The sequence below is a fragment of the Anas platyrhynchos genome, chromosome 12 (genome assembly GCF_047663525.1).
Source record: "Anas platyrhynchos isolate ZD024472 breed Pekin duck chromosome 12, IASCAAS_PekinDuck_T2T, whole genome shotgun sequence".
NCBI lineage: Eukaryota > Metazoa > Chordata > Aves > Anseriformes > Anatidae > Anas > Anas platyrhynchos.
This window is the reverse complement of record NC_092598.1, coordinates 14,590,426-14,606,721: the sequence shown is the minus strand read 5'-3', so window position 1 is coordinate 14,606,721 and position 16,296 is coordinate 14,590,426. Positions and strand designations below refer to the sequence as shown.

The following is a 16,296-nucleotide window of genomic DNA, read 5'->3' as shown; positions in this document are numbered from 1 at the left end:
ACAGGAGAAATTAGGTAGTGTAGGCCTTAGATGTTTATTCTATCTAGATCTCACAGAAAATCTGCTACAGGCATTGGAAATCAATAGCACATCATCGTTTAGATCACATACTCTGAAATATTTAGGAGCCAAAAAACTGCAGATTAGCCTAAGCAAGACCAGATAATCACCTCCTGCTTAACCCCCTAGAGCATTTTTAAAAGGTCTGGCAGGTGTCTACCCACATCATTTTGCCATGGTATTTTGGGATTTTATACACAATTACATACACTGATGTGGTTGCATTAAACTGAAGACTTCAAAATAGCATTCCTTTACATCCTTTTGAAAACTATTTACTCTTCAACATAAACTGATGCTTTTTGCTACAAGGTCATGCTCCCAGCTGGTACTCTGCACTTTATCTACTATAAACACAGCACATCTTACAAACAATTTGGTGGCAAGCATGCTTTTCTGAAAGACAACCAGGCATTTAATTAAAAAAATTCAACCAAATTTAAAGCCTGAAATCTGTAAAATCGTCACATGAAAATCACAGATTAAGTCACCACAGAAGTGACAACTCCAGAGCTTCAGATATCCTACTGAGGGTCTGAATCTGTACTTCTTTGCGTTACAACCCCCAGGGACTTTCAGGGGTGAGAGCGTAGTAAGGAGCCAGATTGACCAGTCCCAGCGGTTTGCACCTGAAGAGGTGTGGACACTTCCAAACAAAGATGACAACATTAGATACAAACAGATTTTAGCAGGGAAGTAAAGAGTAAAATCTCTTTGCTCGTAAGTTAGCTCAAAGTTAGAGCACTGTGAACACTTCAGTATATAAAAGATATCTATATCTATTAAAGATTTAAACATAGATATCTTTTGTAGATATAACAATGTGCTCATGTACCAGCCCCATCTGAAAGACACTTGCAGATGGCATTCTTAGCAGGTTACTTTCAGTACAATAAATACAATTGATTTTTCCACTGCGTTTGCAGTTCTTCACTTTACATTATTGAAAGCCACACTCACCAATACATCCAGAAAGCTATTAAACATGGATTGGTTATAATACTATCAGATCTTTATTCGCCCACAAAATGAACACTGCAGTGGATTTTAACCTGTTGAAGGCTTTCAGGGCTAGTGACCAGACCCTGCAAAAGCACACAATCTGTTTTCACATGAGATTAAAATGGGAAGCAACTAGACAGGCAGAGTAAAACTCTGCAGGCAAACTCTTGTCCAAAGTGGGAATCTCACCTGGCAGTCCTGCCAGTGCTAAATAAAACTATTTGCACTCACCAGATGACTTCAGAGAAATTATTTGCACTAATTGACAGAATACATGACTCCAGCGTTTCAGCCTGGTTTCAATTAGGGGGAAAATCCCATAACTCGATTCAGGAATGTGAGAAGTTCCTGCAAACACAGGAAAGAATATTCCTAAAATTGAAAGGTTTGTGGATTTTGCAACTTCACAGGGCCCCTGTGTGTGAAAAATGAAAATATTTCTTTTTAAATAATTCTAGTCCTTGAAAAGTTCTGCTCCATAAATTCTAGCCATGCATAACTGGATGTGGTCTCTGGAAATTAGAACTATCATTATAATAAATACTGCTAATATATATTATGTTTCTGGGGCACACTGGCAGCTTTTAGTGTTTCAGAGAAAACTGTGTCTCTGTTCAAGGGTTGCTGCACACAAGCAGCGAAGTCCTGAATTCATGGGGAATTTTTCTTTTATGAAGTTGAAGTGGTCGAGAGTCAAGGAAACACATTCTTTCTCACCTTTTTAAACCTTACAAGCAAACACTAAGACTAATTCACCTTCCTCATCTCTCTTTGGAATATTTCATTCCTCCTCATTAGTATTTTAATCGCTGCTGGCAAAGGCAATGCTCTGTGGAACCTGAAGGGCTTAAGAACACACACGTTACATCTTTTTAGGTGCTCAGTTTTGAAATTAACTTCAGCTTTTTTCAGGTGTTGAACTGGCCCTAGTTTCTCTACTTCAGAAATTAAAGATCACGATTAATACCTTGTCTGTAACTCCATCATGAATCCTACCTAAACTCTTTGCTACCTATGTGCACAGATCTCTCAAAGCAGTAAAAGAATCCAGACTCCCAGCTCCACATCCCTTCCTCAGCACAACGCAGCCCCATAGGAGAGGCACCTTCCCATGTTTCCTAATCAAAGTTTTATTAAGAAAAGAGGCCCTCCTGAGTTTCACACTTTGTGGGAATACACTGCAGTATTGCAAAAGTGAAAAAGCACCCCAAACAGACCAACAAGAGATACACTGTCGTTTTCAGGCACATCTGGAACGCAACATATGCTATCTGTAATTAGCAAACTCCTCACAATTTCTGTTTAATTTTCATTGTGAGAAAATACACCAGTAAAACTAACTGCAGCAGGTTTGGAAGTAGTTCCCAGAAACAACCACTGTTCTAATACCTGTATCTTCACAGAAAACGTAGCTCCCCTGCTCACCAATGTTAAAATTATTATAAATCCTATTTAATTAACAGAGTATGACCTGAGCAACTGTGGCATGAGCTGAGCTACTATAGCCACCACATGGCCCACCGTGAAAATGCCACATGAACTTCTGCAGAAATTACAGTGGAAACACTCTCACTGAAGTTCACACGACTTACATAGCCCTGCTTTCTCCCGGATTTGATAACAGGCAGCATCCTCCTGAACCCCTACATACAACCCCAAGGTATCCAGCTCATTCAGAAGGGTATTTATGAAATGTGGAAGTAAACTAGAAGTGTTTCTGAAGTTCAAGGCAAGAGAAGATTTTGCAGTTCAGAGAAGCGACTTTACAATAATTGATGGGTTTTAGAGCAAGCCGAGGGAGAGCTATTGCAGTTGACACAGCATCGCTTCTAGCTTGGTTTTCTTCCCAGAGTCAGCAAGCAGGCTGTCATATACAAACACTTGGAAAGAGAGAGCAATGCTGAAGCATTTCAGTTTATGTAGGGTTTTCAGATAAACCAGGCTGCCGAGTCCAGTAACCGGACGAACAATGCCACTTGCAGGCTGAAATGAATCACTGCACCCAACAGAGAGCTCAAAGCAGTAAGGAAAAGCGCCTTCTTCAAGGCCCAAGCCACACTGCCCCACAGCAAACCCACAGCCCCAGAACAAGCCTGGTGACCAAATACAGCTCAGAAAGCAGCTGCATCCCTCCAAGCCCTCATGCAGAATGAGAGGGTGCCAAGCCGAAGACTTACAGGACTTGAGTCCCTTTATGTCACTTTGGGGGAATACAAGCTATTCAGAAAAATAACAGGTATTTAAAACAAACAGAAAACATTTTTTTTTTTTTTTTGGGTGTTGGGGGTGGGGTAAGTGTGAAAAAGCATTTACAAAGGCATCTCTTTAAAGAGAGGAAGAAGTCACACTACCTTCCATGACTCTCCCATATACCCACCATTTATACTCCATACCTACGTAGGGGAAGCTGCTTCCCTAAGTTTGTCCCTCTCTCCTCCCGGCTCCCCTCAGGCTGAGCATTTTAGCAAGCAGCCCTTCCAGCACTGCAGGAACGTCATCCAAAGCCGCACAGCCCTCAGCCAGGAGAGGGGGGAGAGCGACTGAGGCTGGTTCAAGGCATTTCCTCGTTGCAGGAGGTGAGTCCCCCACAGTAATTCCTGCCAGGCTGAAGAGCAAAGATCGCCTTTATAGCAGCACAGTGTGCTGCCAGTAAACCGCTGCTCTGGCCCCTGTCTCAGCAGTGTCTCAGCCGTGCACTATTTATACGGATAATGGGTTGGAATATTTGTTCTTCCAGCCATGCACGCTGTTAGACTTTATTTTTTTGAACAGGCACCACCTGAATGCAAGTTTAAGCGGTCATCTTACTGTGATTCTCTATGATAATACAACATATTAAACTGTTTATTTAACTCTGTAATTCTGTTTCCGAAGTTGGTAGGGTTTGAGTTTGTTTTTTTCTGGGGGTGTGTATTTTGATTTTTTTTTAAAAAGCAGACTTTGGCATGTGACTAGCATGACACACTCTCAGCCAGGAGAACAGGGAATTAGGCAGGCCATGCCTCTACAAATAAAAACCATGGCACAACTATGACACCACAGTGAAAGTGTAGCCTGAAATACTTCTGTGTGCTTGGGAATGGAGTAGGTACAGCACTGTGATGATTGCTGCACATTCACAGCCCTACACATATCTTGGGGAACGACTCTGGAGGAAAGGCAGTGCCAACCCATCCCAGGTTAACAACGCAACCCCAGTGCTACAGGCCAACCACTTCTCAGGGGTGACCGATAGGTGTCGAGGTCTTCAGTGAGGATGACAAGCAAATGGATGTCAGAGAGAGGCTCCTGCGTCTCCTTAGAGATTACAGCTCTGTTGCATCTTTAGGAAGCCAGCACTGGTCACGTGCCCCCAGTCATCCACCCTATGCATCGCCCAGCACTCACTGTTGGGTCCTGTGGGGCACCAGCATAGAGTTACACTTGGAGCCCAAAAATCCTTCCTCTGAAACCAAACATTATCATCATTAGAGAGGCATGACAAAGGTAATTTTTCTGCTATTATTTGCAAGAAGAAAAAAACAAATCGCCAGAAAAGGAATCATCACAGACCAGGTAAGAGATAAATTATTACTGTAACAGAACTACTGAATTCCATTCCAACACTCGGGCATGTCTCACACTGCTGTGGAAAGTTATCGGGATACAAAATCAATTCAAAACATAGACCATGCTCCTGGCAGGCTCTTTACTGCAGCAGACGTTTGTCAATAAACAGAAATTTAACTGTACCTCCATAGCATTTTGTTATCTAGCGCTGAAGAATACCACTAAATATTTCACTTCCATATAGATTCATCTCTTCTGCCTTAGTTTCTAGTATCCATCACAATCTAATCTATATTGGCAAGACTGCTCCACTTCCCTGATGGGATAGCTGCATTTTATTAATGTGAACAAGTTTTATCTGTATCGCAGTCCTGGTGGCTATTTGCAAACGTACTTTCAGTTTACCAAAATACAAGACTCTTATTTATTAGGGGAAAAAACACTGATCTAGAATTAAACACAAAAGCCTTACATTACAGGTAAGGCTGGGGTGTTCTTTTCTTCCTTTCCACTTGCACGGCACTTTAAAACTCCTCCATCTTCACGCTGACTTCGGCGAAGGGAGGGTTAAAGCAAAGCCCCTCTCTGCACCCCAAGTGCTTTCAAACAGTACGTACCCTTTCCAACCAAGTGTGCTCCACAAAATTCTGACTGTGCTTATGCTCAGTATTGGTTTTGTAGCTTTTACTCCTGAAGGAATGCTGTGATAATTTAGCCTGAACTCCTTCAGTCTCCCCTCAAATTTCAGCCACTGATTACTACAGTGCTGTCACTTTTAGATAAGCAACAACTCTTGATTTAAAAGGCTACAAAATATGAAGAATTTACCACATCCCATGACTGTCTTTTTAAGGAGCTCTGTTTCCACTATGCCATGAATGACAGCTTATTTTTTTATCCAGTATAAAGGATATGAGGAAACCACAGGACATGACTGGGTTCCAAATCATGCTGTTTACGAGCTACGTGCAAACATACAAACCCTGGTAGCTGAGTGTCTATCCAAAGTCCTGTATCAGACCTCAAGAGCCTAAGAGTTATGCTGTTTATACAGAATTTCATCCCCAGTATAGACTTGCAATGCATTTCTCTATAACACTCTTTACCCTTCAAGGTAATCGACTGCAGATGTGCCTCAAAACATGCTTCACATTAGTTGGTTGATGGCAACTTCATTTTATAATATTGACTAACTGAGGCTTCCACTGGTGCCTTAAGCAGAAGCCAGAACTACTTGATCTTCCTAGAACCAGGGGATTCAACAGAATTAACTTCACATTGTCAGCTGGGCAGGAGAAAACAGAACCTATTTCTACAAATTACCACCTGTCAGAAATTCCTATACTACCATTTAAACTTGGATCCTGCAAGCTTGCACACAAAGATCCCCTCCCTTGCAAGAAGAAGTGTTTCCACAGCACTTCCCAAACTACATCGTTTCTTCATCCCCTTTCAGCTTGGCTTCTGGTGGCTGATCTGTGCTCTCAAACCACAGAGGCAGTTGCATTTTGACACACTATCCCTCTACCTTTGTGTGTTAGACTGTGATATACTGTTACGCTTCAGGACATCATGTCACCTGTTATTCAAGTTCAGTGAGAATAAATTAAACAATATAACTATTTCTATTTAAAAAGGAAGAAAAAGTGTGCTTCCACAACGATATTGTGTCCATCTCTTCAGGCAAAGATGTGTATGAGGTCTGGACCAGCCTTCAGAGGCTCAGAGTCCTCGTTAGAGGAAGAAATAAAAAGAAGCTCCACTTTCAGCAGCATTCAGTGTTGCATGTGATCAACAGATAGCAGAATAAATAATTTCAAACCAGATGGATTGTCAAATGCTTCATGTTAATCCCTGTTCCTTTTATCAGGTCCATCACATGTCTACAGCAAAGCCTACTTCTCACCTCTCCAATGCTCCTGCTTCAATGCAACACAATGAATCAGAAACAACACAGATTACATACAAACTCATTTTTACTTTTTTCTTATTACTTGAGGAGTCAGTAGCATTTTCTTTCCAGAGTCTCAACACCAGATTTACTCAAATAAATGAATAAAGGCTCTTTTCATTAAATGCATTATGGTTAAGCAACAGAGACAAACAATTTCCTGAAGAGCTGAGCACAAATACAAATACAGTCTACAGGCATGGGCTTCATCAGTCTAAATATTTTCAGTCAAAGCAGCTCTGTATGCAATTAAAAATAAAATCCGAATAAATCCCAGCATTTTACCATCAAGTAATGTCCAGTCTAAAAAAAAAAAAAAAAAAAAAAAAAAAGAAAAGAAAAAAGAGCACATGTACTTAAGAGTCAACTGGATGGCAACAGGAAGTGGAAGAAAAGCTCACAGGAATTCAGGTAATTCAGTAATACTCATACATTTCTCAGCGTAAGTATTTTTTATAACTAAAACCTGTTTGTCTTGCATCTCTATACCAAGGAGTCATTCAAGAGCTCTAGGTAATAACAACACAACCTTCTTCAATGCACTTTATAAACATGAACTAATCAATCCACTGAGCATGTCTGGGGGTTTGCTGGGGAGATGAGTCTGAGAAATCTGTTAATTTCCCCCTTGTACGGCAAGTCATGGGTAGGGCATGGTGGAAAGGGCCACAACCCTCATAAAAATGGAGCTTCTTCATTTTGGTGCAATTAGGGGTGGCTGGTACTAGTCTACTAGTGCTAGCCCAGAAGCCAGCAGCTTTCTGATTCAGCAGCACCAGCAAACTAGCTGGCGTCATGACTCTGCCTTTGGAGAACATGTAGGAGAAAGAAAACAGTCTCCTCTTCAGAAAGACACAGTCAGGGTACCTGGGACTGAGAGTTATTAACAGAAATTGTACTATTTTTTATTGGACTTCTCTCCAGAAAACATGATAGGAACTTCTGCACCTGTGGCAGCACGTTCTAGTTTATTAAACAACACGCTCCTATATGGATGACAATCAATTCAGCATGCAGCAGCACAGCCCAGAATAGCAGTTAGCTTCTTCGTTATGTCAGAGTTCCACCTGTGCTGCACCATCGATATGCTCAGTGGCATTCAATAGGACCACTGTGTCACAGAACATCAGTAATTCTTCACATTGCTTTTTTTAAAAAATTTAAATAAAAAAAGAAGCACAACAAGCTAGAATGCTGTTGTATGACTGCATGCCAAAATCCCTGATTCTTCATCTGAAAGTTCCTTAAATGTGATTATTCTTCCCACAACGGCATTTAAACTTGGCCAGAAGCTCTGTGCTCAGCCATGCTGTGGCAAAGGAACCTCCTTATGCTCAGGAGAACCTCTTCATTCCAGGCTATGCAACCATTTTTAGAGGTCTTGACAGACAATCCCCTGTATATACACAAGGACAGAATGTTTCAGATAGAGATCAGAAAGCCAGAAATCTCGAGGATAATCTAAGATTTCTCCAATGTTTCCTGTTCCTTCATCAAGCTACTTTCTTCTATGATTATCTCCAAGGGAGATGCCTTAGGTCTGTGTAAAACAGTTTAAAATTCTATTTAAAACACGTGTGTAAAAAAAAAGTGACTTGGCTTTCACAGATAAGCAGTGCCACTGCCAGTTTTAGCCCCAATAGATTTCCTAAACCAGCTTGGGAACTGATCCAACCTCACAGAAAAAAAAACACACCAGCAGATTTAAGAACATGACAACTCCAGGGTTTTTTTGTTTTGTTTTTGTTTTTTTTTTTGTTGTTGTTGTTTTTTTTTTTTAAGTCTCTGCATAACTACACAATCCACACAGCACTGAGTATAGTACAGGTAGCAATACTAACATCATTATCCTACTCCCTTACAGCGTTCTCTCTGGAAACAATAAGGAGGGAAAAAGAGAGCTCTGCATGACAGGTATCGGTTTCCTTACCTGAAAAACTCTACCAAGGCTCTCAGAAGCTATGCAGAGGAGGGTAGTACAAGAGCATAAACAGCATATAAAACCGAAGTGGAGGCTATGCCCTTCATTCCAAAAATATTATTTGAGTGATATTTCTTGTGATGGAGTTACAAATTGGCTCTGTTATACTGTTCTTTTTACTTGACCTGGTTACTAAACTGACCTTAAGAGATCTAAGTGAAGCATGTTGAAATGGCTACCAGGGAAAACCAGGCGCATTTGCAACATTTGTCAAACAGTTGCAGATATATTTTCAAAGTTCCAAGGCTGTAAGTCTGATTTCTGGGGAAACTAAAAGCAGTGACTGCAAAAGTTCAGAGTTACCAAGGGAGATTTCAGACAAGGACAATGCTGGCCTTGCATTTAAGAAAGGAAGTCCTTTGACACCAGAGATAGCTAGCACTGAAACACAGCTGGCAGCAAAGCATTAACACCTCCCGCACCCAGCTTGGCTGCACTAATGGTTACACTTACCCTTGCCAACCTCTGAGCAGCGTTCTAAGTGATACTTCGCATCCAGTAAGTGGATAAAAATGCTATCAAGGAGAAGGTGAATAGAAAGCATTCTGATGGAAAAACTTAAATGCCTTCTACTAAGGCGTGATAAGCACTCAGAAATAAATCTTGTGCCGTACCAGATCTGCTAAGAGTGAAGTAATAAAATCTGGAGTAAGACATAAAACAAGGAGGAGGCAAAATGAGCTTATTAGTGCCCTTTTGAAGGTTTTGGCTTCCTCCCTTCTCTCATTTTCAAAGCTTGAAGGTATGTAAAAACATCACAAAGATCAATTCTCTATGGCATTTTTGCTCTACGGCCATGAATGACAATCCTACAAGCACAGAGAGGTTTCGGAGATTTTATTCCATATCTCACAGCCTCAACTGTGTTTTAGTCTGCTTGTAGGATTTACCACTGTGGTGAGAATACATTTTTTAAAGAAAAGGCAAACACTGCTATTTACATAGAAAACACATTTCCCTGCCTACTGAAACATAAGCTCTTAAGAAAAGTGTTTACTGAAATTTCAATATAATAAGGCAGCGGTTCAGTAGATTTCAGATATTCATGGCAGCACATTTTCCTTGAGAGGTTCTTTGTTTTGCTTTATCATTCTTGACATTTCATATAGCACGTTATGAGCTTTTGCAGAGGAACACCACTTCTACCAGAGCAGCACAAATTGCAGGGGTGGGGGAGGTCCATGCTAAACATTATTAAAAGATCTTCCTTTTCCAAAATCAGAAACGAATGCAAAGGCATAAAGCCATCTGGAAGCACAAATCCTTTTAAAAACATCAGAAATGAGGGATACTCTCATTTTTATTAAGAAAGTCACCTGCACACCTGTCCTAGTTCTACTTATTATACAGGTCTTCAACGGTCAGATGGGCACTGCACCCTGATTTACAGAGGAAGTACACAGAGTTTAGAAAAATTTTCTAGATTTCTGTCATTTATATGTCAAAAGAATCCAGATGACATGGATAGAGCACAGCTTTGCAAGACCAATTCCAAGGAGTTCAGCCCCACACTGAAATCAAAATCAGATTTTATTTTTAAAATATACATTAATATTCACTTTTGTAGCAACACTGAGATTAACATTACTTTTAAATCATGATAATGGCAGCTTCTGGAAGTGATTTGTTGCTCTGCCTCTCCAGCCCATTTGGTGACTGCTTTGATATATAAATTGTTAGCAGATCTACATACTCTGAAATTCTTCAGAGCAAAAGCCATGCTTCTTGTTTAACTTAATAACTGTCAGAAACATCTCCCAAATATCAATACATATTAAACTACACTTATGTTGGGATAAATCTCCACAAGTTGTTTCCCCCCCACACTCCCCCTTTCTTTCTGTTGGGTTTCTCCCACCTACCATCATTTTTCAATCAATGGTGCACAATATTTGTAACTTCTTTCATGGATCATATGATACATTTTAATGGCACATCCTTTGTTCCATTAACTTACTTTATGTTCACTCACTGCCAAAATCCCTGGGCTGTTCAAGTGTTCTTCACTTTTTTTTTTCCTCCTGTAGATAGCGCTAAGCTAGCAGTTTCCTTAAAATTTTGAGTTAATAAATCCCTAAGTAATTAACTGACATATCAAGCTGTATTACACCATTGGACTACCGGGGTGAGGACTGGCACTGCAGAATTTAGCCTTACAGAAGTCCCAGATCGCTCGTTTTGGAAACTTTTATTTCCCTAAAGCTTCCTGACAAAATGGCATGATCCTCTTCAAAGGAAAAGCAGTGACAGAATTGCCTCTGACCTCACTGAGGACAAGGTTCCACCACCAACCCAGGGCTTTATGATTTCAGATTGTTTGTGTACAAGTCACGGGCATTAAGAAATGTGTCTCCACCTCAGAACTAAATTACAGAATCACAGAATGCTTTGGGTTGGAAAGGACATTAAAAATCACCCAGTTCCAGCCCCCTTCCATGGGGCAGATACCTCCCACCACACCAGATTGCCCAAAGCCCCAACCAGCCTGGCCCTGAGCACTGCCAGGGATGGGGCAGCCACAGCTTCTCTGGGCAGCCTGCGCCAGTCAGTGCCTTGCCACCCTCAGAGTAAGCATTTCTTCCCACTGTCTGATCTAAATCTACCCTATTCGAGTTTAAAACCACTACTCCTTGTCCTATCACCGCACCCCTGTCAAAGAGCTCCTCCTCAGCTTCCCCTTTTGGTACTGATAGCCTTTGGGTGTGCAGCAGTAGATAAAACCACTTGGCACTGAGCTAGCACTTTTTATTTCAGTGCATTTTACAATTGATTATGCTTTTCAAGCCCTTCTGCAAGGCAGCCACACCATACTACAGACTAGAAAACCAGCCCAGAGTTGCAGTCATTTACCCAGGGAAGCACTGGTGAAACTCCAGCACCCAGTCCCTGTGGGCCCATGTTCCTCCACTACTGGGAAGAAGCTCAGAGGTCTCCGTAACTAATCACCATTTCTCTTTATGACAACTGAGCTACAGCTCCATCATCCTTTGTTAACATCCACATTTGTCATTTGATTCTACTGGAGAAAAAGAGGTTGTTATACTGTTCAAGACACAATCCCAGTCTGTTGAACCTGCCCCAGTGCCCCCAGAGCTCTTCCAAGCCATCTGGAGAGAGCTTAGGCAGTATTTCTAGTCCTAAAGCACAATTCCAGGCTGAAATCTTTGAGATGAGAAGCTCCAATACAAGGCACCTGAAGCCAATAGCAGAAATTTCCCTGTCACATGCACGCTTTTCCTCAGAGCTTCCTCTGCAGGCCACCAACTTTGGCTACAAGAAACAACAACAAAAAAAGCCCAAGGTTTATTCTTAATGCCTGACTAGCAACAGGTCCCTGCAAAATACCAATTTTTCTACCAAGCCTTTTCCTTACTCTTCACTCCTACTTTCTTGTAAGACTGTCATTACTTCCAACCTTCATGCTGTTTTCCTCAGAAATAAATAAATAAATAAACAAATAAAATAATAATTAAACCCAAAAACTTTTGACCTGTACCCAAATGTTAACAGTACCTCTCTGATATGTACCTGATAGCAAAATTCCATCCTGATCCCTACATCATATCAGCCTTATGTACCTGTGAAGAAATGATACTGCTGTAGTCCTCAGAGCTCCTAGGATCCCGACTGCCAAACAACACCTGCACCTGACCTTGTTTTAAATTACCCAGCTTTATCACCATCAGCACCACATTTAGAAGACTTGAGAAGCCAGGGTTGTGCTTCAGGGCAGGTTACATTACCGATATTTGAGCTCTCCCACCTGAATCTTACTGCTGCCCTTGTAATCTTGCAGCCACACCTGTCTTACTGATGGCATTGTGATAGCCTCAGTGTTAGCACTTTAAAAGGTATCCAGCAAAAGTTCTCAATTTTTTTTTCATCTGGCCCATTGTAAGAAGCCCCCAGATTTCAACAAAACTGCCTGAAGCTGGAGGACATCTTCCTAGAGTTGCTAGATAAAAAATATGTATTGCATGTCTTCCTTTCCCCTTAATCACAGTTTTAACATCTTACTTTCCTAGGTGCCTCAAGCTGAGTTGCAGATAGTGAGTTGGAAATGCTTCTTGATTTTTCCCTCTCAGCTGCTCTTGATATATAAAAAGAGCTGACCCATCTGCATACTTGATCTCCTACTAGTGTGGTGTGCTTAGAACTTTAAACATGACACAAACAGGACTTGGGTATCTTTCTGACATACAGATGAAGTTCTAGAGGGCATGCAGTCATGGTAAGCATCATGGTAAAATAACACGATCATGTGGTTCTGGTATCTAATTTTGGTCTTAACTGAAATAGCCAAAATGCCTGACTGTACTGAGAGAACCCCTGTGAAGGAGATCATGTTTGGAGTTCCAAACCCAGAACTCCTGACTGTGACCAGACAGCCAGCAAAACCCCTTTGGCTTTGGAGCTGAGAAAACACAGTGAGTGCATAATTCACCTTGTCTTGTGATTAAGAAAGGAATGGAGGAGGCTAATTTAATTTAACCAGAGTGAGTGAGATTGGGGTTTCCACCCTAAAATTCCTCTCTGCTTCTCTTCCAAGCTCTGCTCGCTGCCCAGCCACATCGGTGCTTGCATTTTGGTAGCCAGCAGTGCAGACTTGGCGCTATGCTCAAGGACAGCTCTGCCTTTACCCTGCAGAAAACAGCAGTGAGGATGGGTGATGGTCAGCTCGGGAAGTTGCTCTGGGCAGGACAATACAAAAGAAATGAGCTGGGGATAGCCCTGCCTGCTAACAGCTGCTTCCTACCACGGGCCTGAGGTAGTGAGACGCTGGGCAAGGGGCCAGACAAGCCTCTAGATTCCTGCAACCGAAGGCTGCTTAAAGTTGGTGAAAGACAATATAAAGGTGGCTTTGTTTCAGCCATTTGAGACAGCCCCAGAACTCCATTCAGATTGTAGAAAGAGCCCCAAGAGCCTTGGATTTGTCTCCTTATTTAAAAGATATATTGGAAGTCACGTCATTTGAGACACTGAAACTCAGCTGGACACTGTACTAACACCTCAAGCAAATACCTCAGTGTGTTGCTAGAGGCTTGGGACATTTATTTATTTTTCATATTAAGACGCAGACTGAGAATATTCTTCAGAGGCCATACTATACCATAAATAATTAAGAATTTGTTCTAATACCGACAGCTTAAAAATTGCATGGGCTGGGTCGTTGGAACTTGAGAGCTGGAAGGAATCCAGCCCCTCCAAATAAAGGAGCTGGAAGGAACTCAGGTAACATCAACAGAGACACACAGTAATTTAGTATATTAAACCAACTTCTTTTTTCTTTCCTTTTTTCCCTATTCTACATAAAACTCCTGAAACTATTCTACCATACAACATAAAACAGAAATTACTGCAGAGAGGCAATGGATGTGAAGGTGAATGAACATACATATTTAAAAGGATAATAAAGTGCTCATAAAATTGTTTACACAAATAGAGAAACCACAGTGCTAATGGCAGCTCCCCATACTGATATTATCAACACATACAGACTTCAAGTTGTGGTCTTTGCATTTAGATGAAATAACATTGCATTTGGTGGGGAGTTTTAACAGAAGAGATACTTTCATTGAGGCAAAATATTAAAGTTAAGAAATAGAAAATTCTGATTACCAAAGACACAGTTTCACCATGAGGAAGAAATATACATACACAACAACATTTAGGCTATAGAAAACTCTCCTGAAGAATACGCTGAAAATCACATTATTTGAGGCACTTGACATTTATCTGAATGTAATACTTGTACGTATACCACGACAAAAACATTTACAGTAGGGGAATCCTCTCAATAACCTTTTCACATCCAGTTTCTACTGACAACAGGATCTATGGTGCCATGAAAGGAACAGAGCTTAACCTAAACTTCCCATAAAATGAAAGAAAAGGAATCACAATATTTTATACAAGTCTCTCTATGTATCAGTTATCTAACACCAAGCTGCTTTTTGTGACATTTTACACTAGCCTACCGCTCACTTGATCGCTTTATAGAGGCTGAATAAAGATGACTAGGGATTTATCGCCCTCTTGTGAGTGGAAAAAGGTTGCACTCTCTCAGAAAAATGAACGTGCACAGTTGTTACTACTAACGAATCCTGTGGTAAAAATATATCTGTATAAGTAATAAACATAAATTTGGATTGCTAAATGTAGACTCACTGGACTGCTACCTTTAGCAGTGCAAATTTCTGTTTATTAGCTCTACAGATATAACGGTAATCCAGGGGGTCAACCTTTAGTAACCAAAATAATTTTATCAGAAAAGGATAGATTACAAAATTAAGAAACAAACTGAAATCAGACCAAACCAGGTATTTTTTCAATTAAGTAGGGAGATAGCAATCTAAATTCCCCAAAATCACTGCCTACAGCACTGATCTCAAAAGGCATGGCTTGCTCAAAGGTGAGTTAACCTCTCCCGACTACAGATGCAAAATATCCTTCAATGTCAAAGCAAACAGGATGATGAAAAAAAAAAAAACATCTATTTTGCCATGCTGGAGAAGAGGTGGCCTTTCAGTGACAATAAATGATCATGGGTCTGAGTCCACCTTTGTTGCAGTCCCTACTGAAGTCCCCAGACAGAGGTGTAGGTACCTCTTGGCAGGCATAGGCCCTTGCTGGGTGCACACACAACACATCGACTGTATTAACACAAATTAATTCTACTTTTCTATTAGCACACCAACTAGCCAAATAGCTTTCTTCTGTAGTTCTTCAACAAAGAAATCTTACCAAAACTCTCTCCTGAGATTATTAGCAGGCTGTAATACCAATAAGCCAAGTGCCATTTGATCATGAATAACAGAGGACTCTCATTATGAGAAGCAAAAATAACACTGTCTTACAGTAATCCGAGAGCATGTGTCTTGGTTCTACTGCCTTCCCTAATTTATAATAAACAAAGCATAAATCCTATCCAAATGAAGGCATCCACAAGTCCTACTAGCACAACATAATAACCATTTCCACAAAAAGCTATGTATTAATACCACTTAGCATAATAAATATTTAAAGTGTTACTGCAGTAAGGAATACAAATTCACCTATGTCTTTCCTGTTCTTAGTTGTGACACTTAAAAAACACAGCTTTATAGCTACTATATTTAAATGCAATTAGTTCTATATATTTCCAGCTTAATAAGAAATAATACATATTCATTTCTGCTCATTAACAGTCAGTATATAACTCTTAGCTAATGAACATTCAATTACGCTCCCTGAATACGTTGTGGGATAAATTCTCTTTTTGTTGCTCATATCAGTTCACTTCAATTCAGTTGCTTCTAATTAAAATTCTTTTGCTTCATGTAGACAAAACTAGTTTTTTCTGAGTCCCTTGAGACTTCTTTAAGAGTTGTTTTATCTTTATGTACAGTCAGCTCCCTAATTAATGCTTTAAATAGGGTAAACTTTACTGAGGCTCCTGGGTTCAGTTCAAAGGGAAAAAAAAAACCACGTTAATTTTATATCTCATTCTCACGCAATTCACTGGAGTCTCTCTTTTTCTTGTAAATCTACTTTTTTCTTTTGTTTTCAAGTGAATTCAATAATCAGGGAAGGTACCAGCTTGAGAGCACTGGGAATTGGAGATCCCCCTTCATCAGTCTAGAGTTTTCCCTACCCAAAGAAACAGAAGAGAAATTCTTGTCAAGTTGTCCAGTTTTGCAGCCACCGCAGGTGAGGAATATTTACAGGAGGATTCTCCAAGGGGACAGCCCCAGTAGATTCCCTGAGATAAATA

At 40.6% G+C, this 16,296-nt stretch overlaps 1 protein-coding gene across 11 annotated transcripts in view; it reads right to left on the bottom strand.

The window, feature by feature from the left end:
* LOC101791976 (uncharacterized) overlaps positions 1 to 16,296 on the bottom strand; it is a 716,414-nt gene that overhangs the window by 532,598 nt on the left and 167,520 nt on the right. The window contains exon 1 of one of the 11 annotated variants that reach the window (XM_072043932.1): positions 12,122 to 12,454. The exons of 8 other annotated variants lie outside the window; for them this stretch is intronic. The gene's annotated coding sequence lies outside the window, so the exon portion shown is untranslated. Of the gene's footprint in view, positions 1 to 3,439; positions 5,434 to 12,121; positions 12,455 to 16,296 lie in introns of those variants that run through there. 2 more of the 11 variants (XM_072043933.1, XM_072043937.1) reach the window with 2 other exon arrangements.